Source organism: Echeneis naucrates, chromosome 16 (assembly GCF_900963305.1).
Source record: "Echeneis naucrates chromosome 16, fEcheNa1.1, whole genome shotgun sequence".
Lineage (NCBI taxonomy): Eukaryota > Metazoa > Chordata > Actinopteri > Carangiformes > Echeneidae > Echeneis > Echeneis naucrates.
Genome location: NC_042526.1, coordinates 10475126 through 10491461, shown reverse-complemented (window position 1 = coordinate 10491461; position 16336 = coordinate 10475126). Strand labels below are relative to the sequence as shown.

The window sequence follows — 16336 nt, the reverse complement described above, 5'->3', positions numbered from 1 at the left end:
ACTATGCTAGTTAATACTATTTATCTCACATACCATTGTGCATTTAGCTTCTAATACTGGCAGCAATAACAGTAGTTATAAATGTGCTAGTAATCTGTCCTTTTGTGTGTATGTCTACTTACGCCTGTGGTGTGTTCATGTGTATATGTGCAATTAATAGACTTGTGCTCACTGTGCGTGTGTATGTGTTTGCCAGTGTGTGCATGTGTGTTTTTTGGAGTGGGACCAGCACAGTAGTTATGGAGCTCAGGCAGGCTAATGTTGTACTGCTGCCAAAAACAGTAAAGCAGCCCCCACTGATATCAGTTATTAATATTTAACTGTCCACTATTAAAGTTTAAGGCGGTTGAGATGGAGCTGGGGGGAAAAGAGGCTACTTCATGATCACTAGGTGTGCAGGACTGTAAACATGTTCACTAAAGCCCCTGACAGCGTTACAGTGTAGATTTAGGGAGCGGCAAGGCAACGGTGCATGAGGCTGCAGTTGCTCTGTGTTTGAGAAGAAGGATCTGATGAATGCATTTATTCCTGCAAAAGCAGGATTCTGTAATGCCCACGTTACAAGTCTTAGCCTGACAAGTCGAGTAATTTAAATGGGAACCAGAGGCCAGCACTGACAATAAGCATGTCTTTTGATACAAATGTATAGATGTGGTGTGCAAAGGCCCCGTTCTAAGGCTGCATTTCTCAGCTGTTGATTGTCACATTTACTGTCCTCAGTCATTGGGGTGCAGTGAAAAGTCTTGAGTAATTTCCTTCGTCATAAAACTCCTATACATTTTCTTTTATTTGTTCCTGTAAACCTGCAGTAGAAAACAAATAAAAACACCATATGGGTTATTGTGTTTTATGTTCAATACAGAGTTATAAATGCATCACTTAATATGAAAACATATACGTGTTTATATAACAAACTGTGCCCCCCAAGTTGGTCTCAATAATGCTCAGCAGAAATACATCTTTAAAAACTGCTTGGTGACACTTGGTGATGTTCCTCTGTTTTTCAGTGTGTTTTCAAAATGCATTCCTTTTGTTTTTCCTGTAGATTCAATTTGGAGAACCAAGTTAGTGCACTGTATCATTGAGCTGTGAGAAAACAATCTTGTAAAAACGTGCTGCCCCTGCCCAATTCACAACGCTTCCAGTGGTTCTTTTTCCGCCAAAGAACCTGAAGCGTGACCTCCCCCTGACGTTTTGAGGTAAACAAGTCGAGCCAAGGTTAAAACGGAAAGAAATACGGTGTGAGATTCAGCGATGTTCCAACTCGCTCATGAAGAGGTCCTATAAAAGAATAGGCTTGCAGGCTAAAAGTGAGCATGAAAAATATCCCACAGCCACTTTGACCCATATCATCCATTATGTGTGGTGATTATGAGAATAGAACTGCCTTATGGGTAGCTACAATTCCAGGAGACAATAGCTCACTGTCAGGCCGTGTTTTAACCGTAGGATGACTAGCTTTATTACAATCTGATTATTGAAGCCTCACTGAAGTCTCACCAGCCATCGTTATCCCGGTTGCTCCGCTGAACTGCTGGATCAGTCAATGGCTTGCTTCAATTTATATTCAGATAAATGAACCAACAATTGTACAGCGCAGGCATGTTGAAAGAGGTCACGACCACAAAGAGAGTGCAGCCGACTAGTTTTGTAATAGATGTGGCCTGCGCATGATACTGGATCAAACACTCGCTCCTTCTCCTCTCATAGAAATAAAAAAAGAGCTTAAAATAAAAGGTGTGCCTTTTCCTAGACTGCTTTATGTCACAGCACTTCTCATACATTATGCATTCATGCAAATAACAATGTTCTGCTTTCAGAAATAACAGGAGAACCCAAATCTTTGCCAAAATTAGTCTTTTAATGAAATTTCCATGAATGCAAATGCAGGCCAGGTCTGAGCGTAATTCTGCCCAGGAATTAAACTAAGTTGGCCTGGTTTATCTTAATAGCTGATCTCAGCCTAGTGGGGCTGGTATTAAGTCTGTCGGTCGCAGCACAGCGCTCAACGCAATCACAGCTTTGCCTTCTCTAGCGTAGCTTACTCCAGTGACCAGCAGAGAATTACCATGTGCGGGGACGTGCACTCACACAAACATGCGCACACACACACACACACACACACACACCTGCAGATACACAATCCCCCACAAATGCCTCAGTGCATTTCAATATGATGTTTCTCCATTGATATGATGAAGGTAATTATACTGAGTTGATTATTAAGGCAGATTTGTCTGTGGATTCCTTCCTAAATGTCTACATATACAAAACAGTTCAGCATGTGACATTCAATGCAAGCCATATTTCATAACGGTATTTGGTATAAAATATGTCACAAGCACATGCAGAGCAATGTTTATAGCGTTCATTTAAGGTAGATCTGTTATGTAGCGCTTATTTATACTGTAAGAAATGATGACTACCATAGAATGAAGATGAGTTATTAGCAGGTTATTCAGGCTCTAAATTTGACATTTAATGTTCATCTGTGCTGATGCTGAATCACATTAATGTAATGATGAGGTTTGTGTGTCTATACCAACCACTCTCTCCATCCCAGACATCACCCAGATATCACCTGTGTCTGTAGACAGTAGACACAGCACTTGTATCAGAGCATTTGGATTAGGACAGATTAGAGCAGCTCTTTATATATTAAGAGCTAATGTTTTACAAATTAACTAATTTCCCTAATTAAATTCTTTTTATGTTGAGATTGCAGCTTGTGGTCTGTGTGCGTGCGTCGCACGTGTGTTCATTTATGTGTTATGTCGTGGGTGTTTAATCCATCTCAAACTTGTTTTATCAGTCTGTGCCTGTCTGTTCTATTTCTCCTCACGGAGGATTCACTGACTGTCTCCCCAAATGGAGAGGATCTATGTGCTGAACTAAAGTGTCACAATGGTTCCCCTCACAGAACCATTGTGTGTTTTGTGTATTGCCTCCAGTGTTGAAGAGAAACCACTGGTCTCTTCAATCCATTCCAGCACAAAGTGACTTGCAGTAACTGCCAGTGATAACTAGTAATTACATCCATTTAAAATGTGCATTATTTTACCCCTGCATTAAATAAACTAGTGAGGCAGAAAATTGTCGACTTTTATCCTCATTCTTATAAACACACATTTCTAAAAGGAAGCACTTATTTTTGGCAGGTTTTATCCTTGAGTGAGGCTAAACATTCTTGTATGGTTTCCACGTTAATTGTCACAGTGAGGGAGCACATGGGGAGCGAGACAGAGAGCAGGACAGACGCACACTCAGTCACAGTGAAGTAGCCCAGGCCAAAATTAATCTCTCCAGTTCACCGCAGTGACTCTTAACCCGAGCCATTGAACTTTGATAGAGGATTCATCTTTTGAGCGTAGACTAAGGCATTCTGACAAAAAAAAAAAAAAAAAATAGTATTTTCACCATTCCACAAAGAGGACATGATTTCCTGGGTGGAAATTTATTTGAATGGACATGTGCTGTCTATTCACAGAGGGAACTTTCTCCTAATACAAGTCTGGCTCTGTCCCTGTATGTGTGGACTCATTGTATGATTGTGGCACAAAGAGTGATAGGAGTCTTTAGAGAAGAGCGAAGCTCTTCACAGATTAGACTCCATTAGCATTTAAGGTACTGTCATAAATTCCTCCCAAAGTGAAGGGGAGAGGCAGGACAAATGAAGTAGGATTAATAGGGGCCCAAGCCTGACCGATAGTGGGGATTGGGAGGCAGGGTCACCTTGGAATAGAGGGCCAGGGTGGCAAATGTACAATGGGAAGACTAGTAGAGGTAAAAGTAGATGGACTCAGACAGAAGAGACAGACGTATGAAATGTTCTGTACAGTTGAACGTTGATAAAAGAGGAACAAGCAGGAAAGGTAAAAGGGGAAAGAAGAAGATACAAGTGTAGAGTGTAGACGAACAGAAAGAGAGTCGGTTAGGTCTGTGACCTTCCCTGCAGCTGACCTCCAGACAAGTAATGAGGTCAGCGTAAGGAGACAGATAGTGACTGTGTGGGGAGAGACATGGGTGGGGGGGGAGGGCACTTCTCTAAATGTACACCGAATCAATATTTTCCTGTTGAATACATAAGAAACAAACATATGTGGTCAAAAGTTCATCAGCTCGATTCTGTTAGCTGTTGTTTTTTTATCTGAAATATGCTTTTCTTTGCATCGTTAGATTAGTTTAGCAACATTCAAAAACTTGTCATGTCGTCTTAGCTCGCTCCTGTAGGCAGGTGTGAAAATACCTCCATAGATTTCATTGTCAGAAAGAGCCATATGTTAAATTATTTTAACATAAAAGACATGAGCATACCACTTTAAGGAAAAAGTTGGATGTCATGTTTATCAGTTTCTATCAAACTCCCTGAAGTTAATCAAGTTGTTCCAAATTGTGAACTCTGCTTTCCTCATGAGTCCTCAAGCTTACAGTTTATTTGTCCAGAGCACAAGTGACATTATATATTTATCAAGTGTTAGAAAAAATAAGAAGACAATTTGATGAGACGTGTAAAACTTAATGGTCAGAGGTGAAAGTGTCAACTTAACGGGAAGGTTTTTGAAAAAGTGGAAAAAACATGTTGAGGTGAAACCATCTATAGAGCCTTCCTGTAAAAACAGGCACTATTTGAACAGCTGGCTAATACCTTACACTTTTGAGATGGTACCTGAAGCCTCTTCGTTTCCTGTCCCCTGTCAGGCCGCTCACATTATCCGATTTGGTTGGGCCAGTCCAGAGTAAGGGTAAGGCTACTCAGCTGTGAAGGAAGTTACAGTAATGTGAAGATAACTGATTAATTTTTTTTTTTTTTTTTTTTTTTTTTTAAGATTGATGCTTTTCCGAGCATTAACTCTGCTGCTCTGTTTTTAGGTGTGCTATTTATTCGCAAATCTGCAGTTGTACAGTCAAAAATCTCCTGAATTACCAATAACAAGACTGAAATGAAGACTGCGTCCAGATCTGATTACATTTAAGGAGCTACTTCATGAACACCTTTCACTGATGGGCATTGGAGGGGACACCATTGTGAACGCTCCATTGTATCAAGGTGTGTATGAATTCAGAGTTTGTATGAATTCTTACCAGAGGATGCTGGAAAGAAAGGGTGTGGCGTTTGTGGGTAATTACATCTGTCTCTATCCTGATTATATGTGCTGATAGGCTGTAAATTATATGTATTTCAATGTATTCTGGAAATGTGTTAAGACTGCTTCAAAAAGTGGAAAGACTAAAAACATAACTTAAGAGGCAGACCATGTTGTGTTGCTACAGTACAGATGTGACAAAATATACCTGAACTTGACTTTAGGTCTCCCAGTCATTTTTTTAAAGATAAAAACGAGGGCATCAAGGGAAAGTCATATTTTGTGCTGTGACTGAGTCCAGAGTCTGACAGGTTGCTGAATCACGGGCTTGCAGCACATCTGTAACAAAGTTTCCTGCTCCTCCGATCTGCAGTTTGAATTGATTTTCAGCCAGCCAAGGAGGTGAGGGTGAATGTCTGCTTTTATGCAGCTTAACTCCTAACCCTTACAGTAGCTGGGACAAGGTGACTTACAGGTAATCTATAAGAATAAGGAGCCAGGCAGGCGCCCTGGGCTTTTATTAGATCTCCGATACTCCCCGGCCCCAACCCCAGTCCCAGCCTCGGCCCCAGATTGGCACTTGCTGGCTCCACCTAGAGAAGAGCTACGTCGCAAATTACTCCAGACAGCCACTATGACATCCACCTAAAAACCACCTTTCTTTTAACAGAAGGGCCAGGACGGCAGAGGATAGAAGATGTCAGTGTCTCCTCACATTCACCCAAGAAAGAAAGTAAGACAGAAGCATAGAAATGATAGTGGGATCTATCCATCAGAGCTTAAGGAGTTTTCCAACAGTACATTGACCTTGAGTGCTTGCCATTGATTTCCAGTAACGCCTACCAAACAGCGTTGCAAACCCCTGCCGAGCACTGCGGGCCCTTGATTGGGAACAGATTTCCCAAATTCCGATAGCATGCCACCTGCCCAGGATGATGGATAGTCCTCCTGTATCCCATCAATCCTCACCTGCTGCCGGGGAGGTGACACCTGGGCCAGATTTATCATCATATACGCCATCAAGTGAGCAGCCAATCAGTGAGAGGTATCCTAAACTCAGGCCCCTCCCTCCTGGAGGGGTCCATTATGTTTGGAAACAAATGTATTCTTATGATGTGACAAGAAGAGAGAGAGGAATAAGGCAGAAGTTCGGGCAGAGAGAGAAAGCGATGCCTCCCTCGGACTGACAAAGTTAAACGGAATGATGCTTTAAAGCAGCACTACAGTGATTAAAAATTTCACTTTCATAAAGTTGGGGAAATTGAAAGAGGCATATTAAAAGCAGTGCAGTCAAAACCAAAGAAGCAGACGCCAAGGCTTACCCGCTTTTAGTGAACAATTTACAAATATTTTCAGTGCCACATTTTGTAATTTACTAATGTTTGCCAACTATCTTGATGATAAATCTTTTACAGGCACCATTATATAACTTTCAAAATGTATTTCCTCTTACAAATTACTGGTAGCCTACATGAACGCGAGACAGGGTTGCTGTGATTAGGTTGTCAGGACTGTTTTTTCAAACTTTGAAAAGGCATCTTCAGCATCAGAAAGTATAATAATACTGTTTCCATAGACTGAGCAGCATTGGCATGAGTAAACTGAATGTATATATGTAATTGGTAAATGCCCCTTTATAGATTTATTAAAGTGATGTTTTAAAAAAGCAAAATAGATGCCAAAAAAACTCCCATCAAAACTTTTTTGAGTCACTGACATATTTCGAAACAACCTTTTTAAACTATGTTAAAAAATATGTTTGTCAGTATCACTGCAAGTCAACGTGGTCATATGATTCACAATATATAGGAGATCATATAATGAACTGATCTAATTCCATCTGTTAGAAATGATCATGGAAGCAGAAGCAGTGATCACAGGACCATGAATGCACTAATTTAATTAATACTCTTCTGCTCCTGCCACAGATTTTATGACTAGTTAAAAACCTTCTGCTCTTCTTTTATGGCTATTAGAAGCCAAATGTGAGCTATCTTCGACTTCACTGTATTTTCTCTTTCCACCAGCAATTGACCATCTGAAAAATTAAGAGCCTTGAAAGAGTAGAGAGTTCAGCATACCTAAAGACCAGCTACATCTGGACCAACCCTCTAGAAAACAATCCAGAATGAGACCTGACAGTCGGAATTATTGTCTTACTTTGCCAGGAGTTTTTCTTTCTTCAATTATCCAACCCCCATCCCCCAATCCCCCACCCCCACCCCCACCCCCACCTCCACACACACACACTTTTCCATCCTTCCCTCTCTTTCACTTGGCAGAGCTACAGCGGTTTCTCCAAGGCTCACCAGGCACAGTGCTTCAGCCCTGTGTAATCCTGCCAACCCTATTTCATTAGCCACGCGGACTAAAGAGCTTAACGACACAGCCCCATTGCAATAGAGGGGAGGGGGGGGGAAAAAAACTTTACAACACAAATTCCTCAGAATACATGGTCACTCAGCCGGTATTTACACTCTCTTTCGCCCTCTCTGTCTCTAACTCTCACTCTCTCTCCATGCGCCCTGCCATACCTCTCTCCCTGCCTCTCCATCTCCATCTTGCAAAGGAGCTCAGAATGGATTAGAGATGGCATCAATGGGATGAGACGTATTACCAATTGATTTGGAGAGAGCATGGCATTGTTCTTCTTGAGTGGAAAACTTTGGCTCTGGCCAACGTGCCGATGCCAAATGTAGCTGATTTGGAGATGAAGTTGTGTGGAGGAGTGACTCTTCCTCACTCACTCTCTCTGCCTCTGTTGCTCTCTCCTGTCTCGTTTCATCCAAAGCTACAGTTTGCATTTAATCACTAAAGTCACTGAGGACTGTTGTGATTCGTCTATAGTGTCTAGGAGAAACATGTCGGTTTAAGAGGCTGCAAAGTAGCTTTGCACTGATCTGGGGAAAAGGGCGGACAAACAAGTAGATTGGGAGAAACCTGATCAGTGTTAATGGTGATGGTTTAGGCTTTCGTCTTTCACTGATGCCTTCTGCACGACAGCCAGCAACGCCATTTTACTGATTAGACTGTGCAAAGACGGGCGGAAAAAGAAAAAGTAGTCCCATGGTTTACATTCCTCATCTATAGACTGGTTATAAAGATCTCCCATTCAGCTCTGAGTGATGCATACAGTTTTTAGCCCCCCCCCCCCAAAAAAAAAAAAAAAAAATCTCAAATCCTTTCCCAGCCTGGGGTTAGTTGTGTTCGAATGAAACACAAACTTTTCATTCATTTCATTCATTACTAGAGTGGTTTAAGTGACAGGGGCCTTGGATGAGGGGCCCAAGAATGTAGGGGGCCTAGCTGGACAGGTTGTCAGCTAAGGGCAGAGGGTGTGTGGGACAGGGGCAGAGGCTGCTTCCATATTTCTTCATGAGGGCGACAGTGACAGAGGAGCAACAAAACGAATGGCCTGTCAAAAGAAATGAGAACGAATAGTTCCTGTGTTCCAGGGAAAGAGGAGCCTTTAAGCATCAAGGGGCGTTTCATTTAGGAGCAGAGACCAGGACCAAGTCTGCAGTTACCATGACTGCCATAGTGTCTGCTATGATATTCGAGTTTATGTAGAGGCCAACAAAATCTGCTTGTTTCGAGAAAATGTGTTTAGTGTCTTATCACAATTTTCTGTGTCGACTAGATCCAGAAATTCACACTGATTTGCTTCTGGTTGGAAATTAAGCATCCACTTAGTTTTTGATTGAACTTTGATAAATAAATTCACAAGGCATCGTATATCAACATTTCTTCCTTTTTTTTTTGTATTTTTGACTGCACAGCCAAAAAGCAGCAGGACCAGAGAGGGAGGGAAGCTGACAGATTCGGACAGAGGTCAAATTAGTTCTTGACTTTGTTATTTCTACATAGACAGCGTTATACATTAACATATCACACAATAGCATTAACAGCCATTCACTTTTACCATTTTAGAAGAAACTTTGCAAGTTGCAAGGAAGAATGAATTGCAACTTTTTTTTTTTTTTTGCCTCTTTTTTGATCATGTTTTCTTGCCACCAAGGCTAGCATGCTTACCAGTTAGCCACAGTCTAACCAGATTGCCTCATTACTTCCTGAATGAGAGTTACTGTCAGCAAGGTGTGTTTATTTGGTTAGCACATTAGCAATCAGAGGTCATTCAGTGTGTTTCAAGTATGAAGATACCAATAAAATCTTCTCTGTAGAAGTAGCACTGCTCGGATCAGTATTATAACTTCTCTGTAAATTTTAACAATTGCTGGAGTTCTTGGCAAGCAATCATCCTCACCACATTCCTGGCAAGAAGAAAACATTTGGCAGCAGAGAAACCCTGCAGATAGCCATTTTAATGGCAGAAAATGTTCAAATGTTGTATAATTTACTATTTGGAGACTTGACATTCCAGATTCTGCAGTTTCTGTTTGCTCCCCTCATACTGTTTCCTTTCCTGACCCAGCATCGACCTGCAGGCTTTTAATTACCCAGAATAAGTGGAAACGCCTGTGTTTTCTTTTGCACTGTTTTTCTGTAGAGCATAGTTTCAGTCAAAACCAAAACTATTTGCATGGCTTGGTATCGAAGATAAGTCGTAAGTACTGTTGTTTTTGTTGGTTGTGACTTGGGAAAACCAGCTGGCATTAACTTTAGAGAGATCTACTGTGTGTAAAAGGTAAATCAGCTCATGGTGTCCCATGAAATCTTCTCTTTCTTTGCTCTTTCTGTCTGCAGAAAGCACAGCTTCTCCCTCCCTGTTTTTTTCTCTTTAACGTCCCCCTTCGGTCTGCCCTTCTCCTCTCTTTTTCCGTCTCATCATTAATGGCTGTCCCGTGTTGAAGGGAGAGTAATCTGAACTACTTGTCCCAGGGGCCCATTCCTTTACTTCCTGCTGTAGGAATAAGCGGCCTATTGATTAGTTATCAGTCTGTAATTGGGCTGCAATCTCCCTCGCCCTCAGATATCCCCCAGATATATGACACTCCTGACAGCCTGAGATGTGGGTGAAGAGGGTCGGGGGTTTGGGGGTGGGGGAGTGTGTGTGTGTGTGTGTGGGGGGGGTTCTCCTGCCTGCCAACACTTTACTCAACGAAATGTCTCCCTGACCACATAGATGCCAGCTGCTGCCCACATCTCTCTTCCTGCAAAGGGATTTTCAACATCATGCCAGGGAAAGATTATTCAATCTTTCAAATTATAAAGCCAGCAAGAGGTCCACCAGGATTTTATGCTCTGTGTTAACTATGAGCACCTAGTTTTGCTATTTTCTCATAGGAATAAACTCTGAAATTGTAATCAGAGTTTTAAAATGAAAATGGTGCGGCTTACCGAGAAAGAAACTTATATAAGCTCAGAGTAAGTACACCATTCGCATATGGATAATTGCCTGTGAGGGATTTCAATACAAATTGAGGCTCAGGAGGCGGATAAGCAACAGGAAGAGTGTCTCTGCTCCTGTGTAAGCATCCAAATCTACTGTGAGTGCGCAAAGAACCATGACTAACTCTTACTAAGTCTGTTTGTGCATTTTTAGGAAAAAGCTTAAAGATACTTTTCTCTCTTCTTCATCTCGTTCCTTCTTGCTGTCTAGCCTCCTTTTTTCTCCAAATGTATGTGTCACTCTCTGGATCTTTTAGAGATGCATATATCACTCTCTAAATGCTCCCGCACTCAGCACTCATCACCGTGAAGTGTTAATTGCGAGTTTTTGCCAGTTTGATCAGAGAGGGGTGTGCAGAGAGGGGATGAAGTGGCGGCTCGTCCCGCCGGGTTCTCCAAGCAGACACAACATGTCAAACCCTCCATTTAGCAGCTAGATTAACGTTTATCCCAGGCCTCCTCCTGCTCCCTCACTCCTCCCATCTCTCCTTCAAAACCACATCAGATAAACATCTCATTTCCACACTCAATATTGCCATAATCAAAAGTCCACCCATTAAATGGAGCCTGTTCATCATCACGCTTCGCTCATCCCTCGGTCCAGTAATGATCAACTTCTTTTCCCTCCATTCTCCTCCCTCGCTCTCTCCCAGAGTAGTGACTATCCCAGTGGAGGTGCATTTGTCTCCTGGCATCAATATAGTGGAGATATTAAGGGTTGTTGTATGAGGCTGTGGTGTCCTGTGGGCTGTATTGTCTCTGCAGCTTCCTCTCTGACCGAGTGCAGAATAACGCAGAGAAATGTGACTTTAGTTGGCCTGCTCCCTCAGACTCACCTCTGCTTACTAAGACCTATAGGCAAATGATTCTTCCATTTCTGAGGAATGGATGACGGGATTATCACAGGGAGGCTAAAATGAGTATTTACATTCATCTGCAATCATCTTAAATCACACTGCAAGCAAGGGTGTTTTCATTGCCATCTTTCTTTTGGCTGACTCTCCTTGTGTCTCACACAAAGGCTTGTGTGTGTGTTTGTCTGAAACTGATAGTTTGTGGTCGTTGTTTCTAGTTACAAAGCTATGATATGATTTGTTCTGGTGTGAATCACTGCTTTTTTTTTCTTTCTTTTTTTTTCTTTTTATACTTTGTTTGAACATTTATTTTAAAAATGTTCTACCATATCTTAAAAAAAACATTTTCATTATGAATATCAATGTACTTTTCACCTTGATTAGTAAATAATTTGTCTGTGATAGAATTGAGAATAATAGAAAATAAATAAAAATGGCCACCACAGTTCCCATAGGCTGCAGTCATATCTTCTCATTGCTAGCTTTATTTTGTTCCATCAAAAAAACAAAACAAAAAAGCAAAACAAAGACACACCATTTCCAAAGATACAAAAAGGGATCCTTTCATTTGTGATGCACGAAACAGTAAATGTGTCTAACTTTGACTTGTTGAATAAGTTAAATGATTAATCAGGTATAAAAAATGTCTATTCATTTTCTGTCATTTGACAAATCATTGACTTACTTAACCAAACGATCTTTTAATAGCTGTTAGCACCACTTATGTTGATTTACTGTAACCCTGCATATAAACTAAGTTGTTATTTTAGTTTCATTAAAAGACCTTTTTGTGAGATGTTTTAAGATAATGAAATTGATCAGAGTGTGTTTCAATCACAGTGAGTGAAGCTGTAGGCTCAGCCTGCTGTATTTATGTGTGTGTAATTTTATCCTGTGGTTTAAACATAGGATGAATGTGATGACGATGTGAAGGAGGGAGGGGAGGAGGAAGAGGGCTCTTTGCGCCTCCCCTTTCTACGACGGTGCATTTTGGCTCTGACTAATGGGGAAACTCTTTATGCATATGAGTCACATTAATAACGACACAGAGTGGACACCATGAACATTAATAACTGTATACTGCTGCAGAGACATATACCGGCCGCATCAATAACAACTCACAACCTCATACTGCAACATGAATAATCAAGCCGGTGTTTGTGCTGAGAGACACATGTGCAAACAGTGTGTGTGTTTTAGAAACCTAAAATTATTAAGTCACTGTCGTTACCAATGAAAAGATAAAAATCATCCATGTTTTTCTTTTTTCTTTTTATTTATGGCAGCTATTAGAAACAGCTTTGGAGGAACACAAGTAACAAGTCATTTTTGTTGTTTTCTCCATTGACTTCTACCTGCTCTTCCATGCTGGGTGATGTACTGTGTGGATAGCTAATGAAGCCAATAATGTAGCTGCATGTGTCTAATGAGAGGAGATGAGCTTGTGTCCCTTCAGTTTTTTCTAAATGTTGAATCCAAAAATAATGCCTTCATTAAAAAAAAAACAAAACAACAACTTTACAGTACATTTTCAGTTTCTAGAAATTTAAAAATTATTCGTTTACTGTCAGCACGTTACATGTGAATGAGCTGATTGGCGTCGTGAAGTTACCCATTCACACTAGATACCATATTTTAAATGACATGCAGTTTTCCTGGTTCTCTGACAGATATGCATCTTGTGTTACACAGAGACAGAAAGCAGAAAAGGCTGCTCCGACAATGCCTGTGATGTCCACCTGCTGTGAGAGACAATCGCCAGATGTGAAGAGGAGGGGTTGACATGTGCAAACCTGCTCATTGTGGCCAATTACCAGGTTGAAGCATCCCACTGGCAGGGACAGAGCCAGAGTGTCACAGCCTGCTTTTCTAATCAAATCTATTCAATTACGTGAATCTGAATTTTGGTGTTTGTGGGTATTTTACACGGCATTTACATTTTTTCAATTATCATCTGTGGTGGCTGGAAAAAGTGGTGAGTTTATCCAGCCAGCAGAACAGGGTAAAAAAAATGAACCAAAGAACCTTGGATCTTTATGTTCCCCAAATCACTGTTAGACCCATGCCATGTCTCAGAAGACACCATTTCACTGTGCCTGTGTGTGTGTGTGTGTGTGTCCATGCATACAATCCAAGTTAACAATCAGACTCACTTGTTGAAGGTCCGTTTCTCCTCCATTAACCATGCAGACATTTTTCAGCTCTTCAACTGCACATACAAACAGACAGTTCACACTGAGGGCTGCTTCCTGCTTCCTGCCTCCTGAACAGGTAAATGAATCAAAAATGGTTGTAAGAGTCTGATTACTGCAGGATTGGGGAACGGGACAGTGCCATAGTGAGGGAGGACTGTTCCGTCAAACACTTTGCAAATATGGCACTTTGTTTCCGTGATGTGGAAGCGTATTATCTTAATATGCATTCTTTTACTCTGGCTATAAAACACTGGCAGAGGGAAGTGTGGTACCGGTCTTCACGCTCCTCCTTGTAATAGCTTCTCAGAGCTCCTCATTTTATTACAAAAGATACAACAGTTAGTTAAGACCTCATGAAACATTTCATTTTCTGTCCTGCTAATTAAATGTGTCTCAGATGAGCCCACTGAGCCCACTAGTCTGGTTGTCCCCCATTTGGAGTGCCACCAGAGTTTAATATATGGCATTAAACAGGGATTGAGGATGAATATGAAGCCTACCTCCCATTGGGAGTGTAATGAATGATTATAAGGCATAATCTTGGTAATGCAGAAATCCTTTAGTTACTGTCGTTTTATTTAAGTTACTGTCTGTTAAATATGGTAATATCTTTGGCTATTTTGGCACACTTAAGATTTGGAATAGTGTGAGTTGGGTTATAAAATGCATATCTTGCAGATACATAAAGTGAGCTTTAATGAGTTTTTTTTTTTTCCCCTCCCTCTCAACACTCTCAATCCTCTATTTCTTTTCTTCATCGGGACATTGTGATGATATTTTATACAGGATTATAATTAGATCACAATGTTTACACTGTCATGTTTATCACAATTAAATTGTATTGCTGTGTGCTATTTGTGTTACAGATCCCTCTCGTTGCCGTTGCATCTTAAATACCTGTGAGCGGAGGCACGCAACATTTCTACAATAAAGGTGGGTAACAAACCAAACAACGTACACATCTGCTGTGAGTGTGTAAATCCAGGGAACCCCAGAGGCAAACAAAAGGTTACCATGCTGAAAATAAAAGTGAGAGCCGTTGTAACATGGCACATAAGTCATACTGTAATGAGGATATTTTTAATAGATGTAACAATTAGTAAAGTCACAGAACCAGTAAATCACAGACAAGACTGGGAGCACTGGTTATCCTTTACCCAGGTTGCCTCGGTGTTCTCCTGGGGTGAACTCTGAAAGGTCAGCCGGTGTCTCATTAACGCCTACTGTCGTTGGGCTCCACGTGTAGAGACCAGGCCATTACCACGCAGCTGGTTAGTGCACCTAAGTACAGTCCATGATCTGTGCAACAGAAGCCTTAAAAAGTTAGACTTTTTTTTTTTTTTCATTCTCAAACTGTTTGAGAACAGGCTGGATTCACAAAAATATATATTTGCAAGTATTTTGACATTTATAAGAATTCTCTTTTCTTTCTTAAATGTTTAAAGCCCTCAGTTTGGAATGAAAAGTAGAACTTCACTTTCATATCTAACTCGGCACGGTTTTTATTTTAATACTTTTAAGTATATCATTAAAGTATAACACCGAAATGGTTTTGATTTTTCATCTGCACTAACAGTGCGTAAGAGGAGCTACTCTTGCAGTATAAACTCATTTTATGATATATGTCTAAGTGCAACTCCTGTACGGTCTGAGGGGAAAAAATCATCCCAGATATAATAAAGACAGTAGTAAACTTTGGGGCAGTGCGTTGCCTGCATGAACCTCCGAAGGGAAACAAAATGAGGTGCATACAGGACTATTAGCCCTGAGTAACACAGCTGATACATCGGCTCCAGACTTTGCTGGTTAACCCTTTAGAGGCTGATAAATACTGCTTTAAGAGATAGGATTTACCCAGAGCTCACATAGCTGCTGCACAAAATATGACTCTGTACGCATTAAACTACTCACTCTGTGTTGGGAGCTTGTATATCCATCCACTGTCTATTCCACTTCTGCTTTCAGGGTCATTTGGGGCTGCCAATCGAACAACAACAACAAAAAAAGAAAAAGAAAAAATTTTACATAGCACACAGGGAATACATAGTTATGAAGAGTTTTACAGGCCCAGAGACATCATGTCTTACCAGATAATTATTTGATTTGCTTTTATCTTCCTCCCTCGGTTGTGTTACAAAATCTTCCTGTAAGTAAAATGGAGTGAGACAATTTAACATCATGTCAGAGGTTAAAAGGACTTTTTAAAAAAGAAAAGTATCTTTAAATGTTAATACTCAATATTATCTTACTTCGTTAGTTACATCACACTACCAGTCTGAAATTACAAGAGTACCGACATATAGCAGCATCAGATGAGACAGCTCGTCTGTTTAATATTTATTCAAAAGCATCAGAGGGATATGAAGTTGTGTGTTCTAATGAATAAAACACAATGTTTATCCTTCCTGTTTAATGTTAAGTCCCCATGAACAGTCACAGGGACCAAGAGAATATTTACTTGTGTTGGGACACAAGGGAGTTGGATTATCTGCTGGCGGCTTTGTAGTTTTCAGAAGCTTCCCCGTGCGACATGTTCCAGGGAGAGTGCTCTTATTTACTCTCCGGTCCTCTGTGTATCGCCCTCCTTATTGTTTGTTTTTATGTGCCACCACTCCTGAGGACTGTGCTGAGAGAGAGAGAGAGAGGGAGGGAGGGAGGGAGAGACTCATGCTGGGACAGGATCATTACATGGGATTGATAAGAGAGACTCCAGGACACAGATGGATGTGTCATCCCTTTAAAATAATTCATTAAAAAAAGAGATTTTGCTTTAACAGGAAACTCTAATCTGAATAACACAAACTGTGCATTGTTGAAATAATTTCTTTTATATTTTAAACCTTTATATTGTGGC

At 40.8% G+C, this 16336-nt stretch overlaps 1 long non-coding RNA gene across 1 annotated transcript; it reads right to left on the bottom strand.

Moving 5' to 3' along the window:
• Positions 1–15393: 15393 nt before the first annotated feature.
• On the bottom strand, positions 15394–16032 carry LOC115057010 (uncharacterized). The gene is made up of 3 exons (XR_003841849.1): positions 15941–16032; positions 15570–15626; positions 15394–15459 (listed from the first exon to the last, which is right to left on the bottom strand). It is a non-coding gene; the product is annotated as an uncharacterized LOC115057010 (long non-coding RNA).
• Positions 16033–16336: the final 304 nt, after the last annotated feature.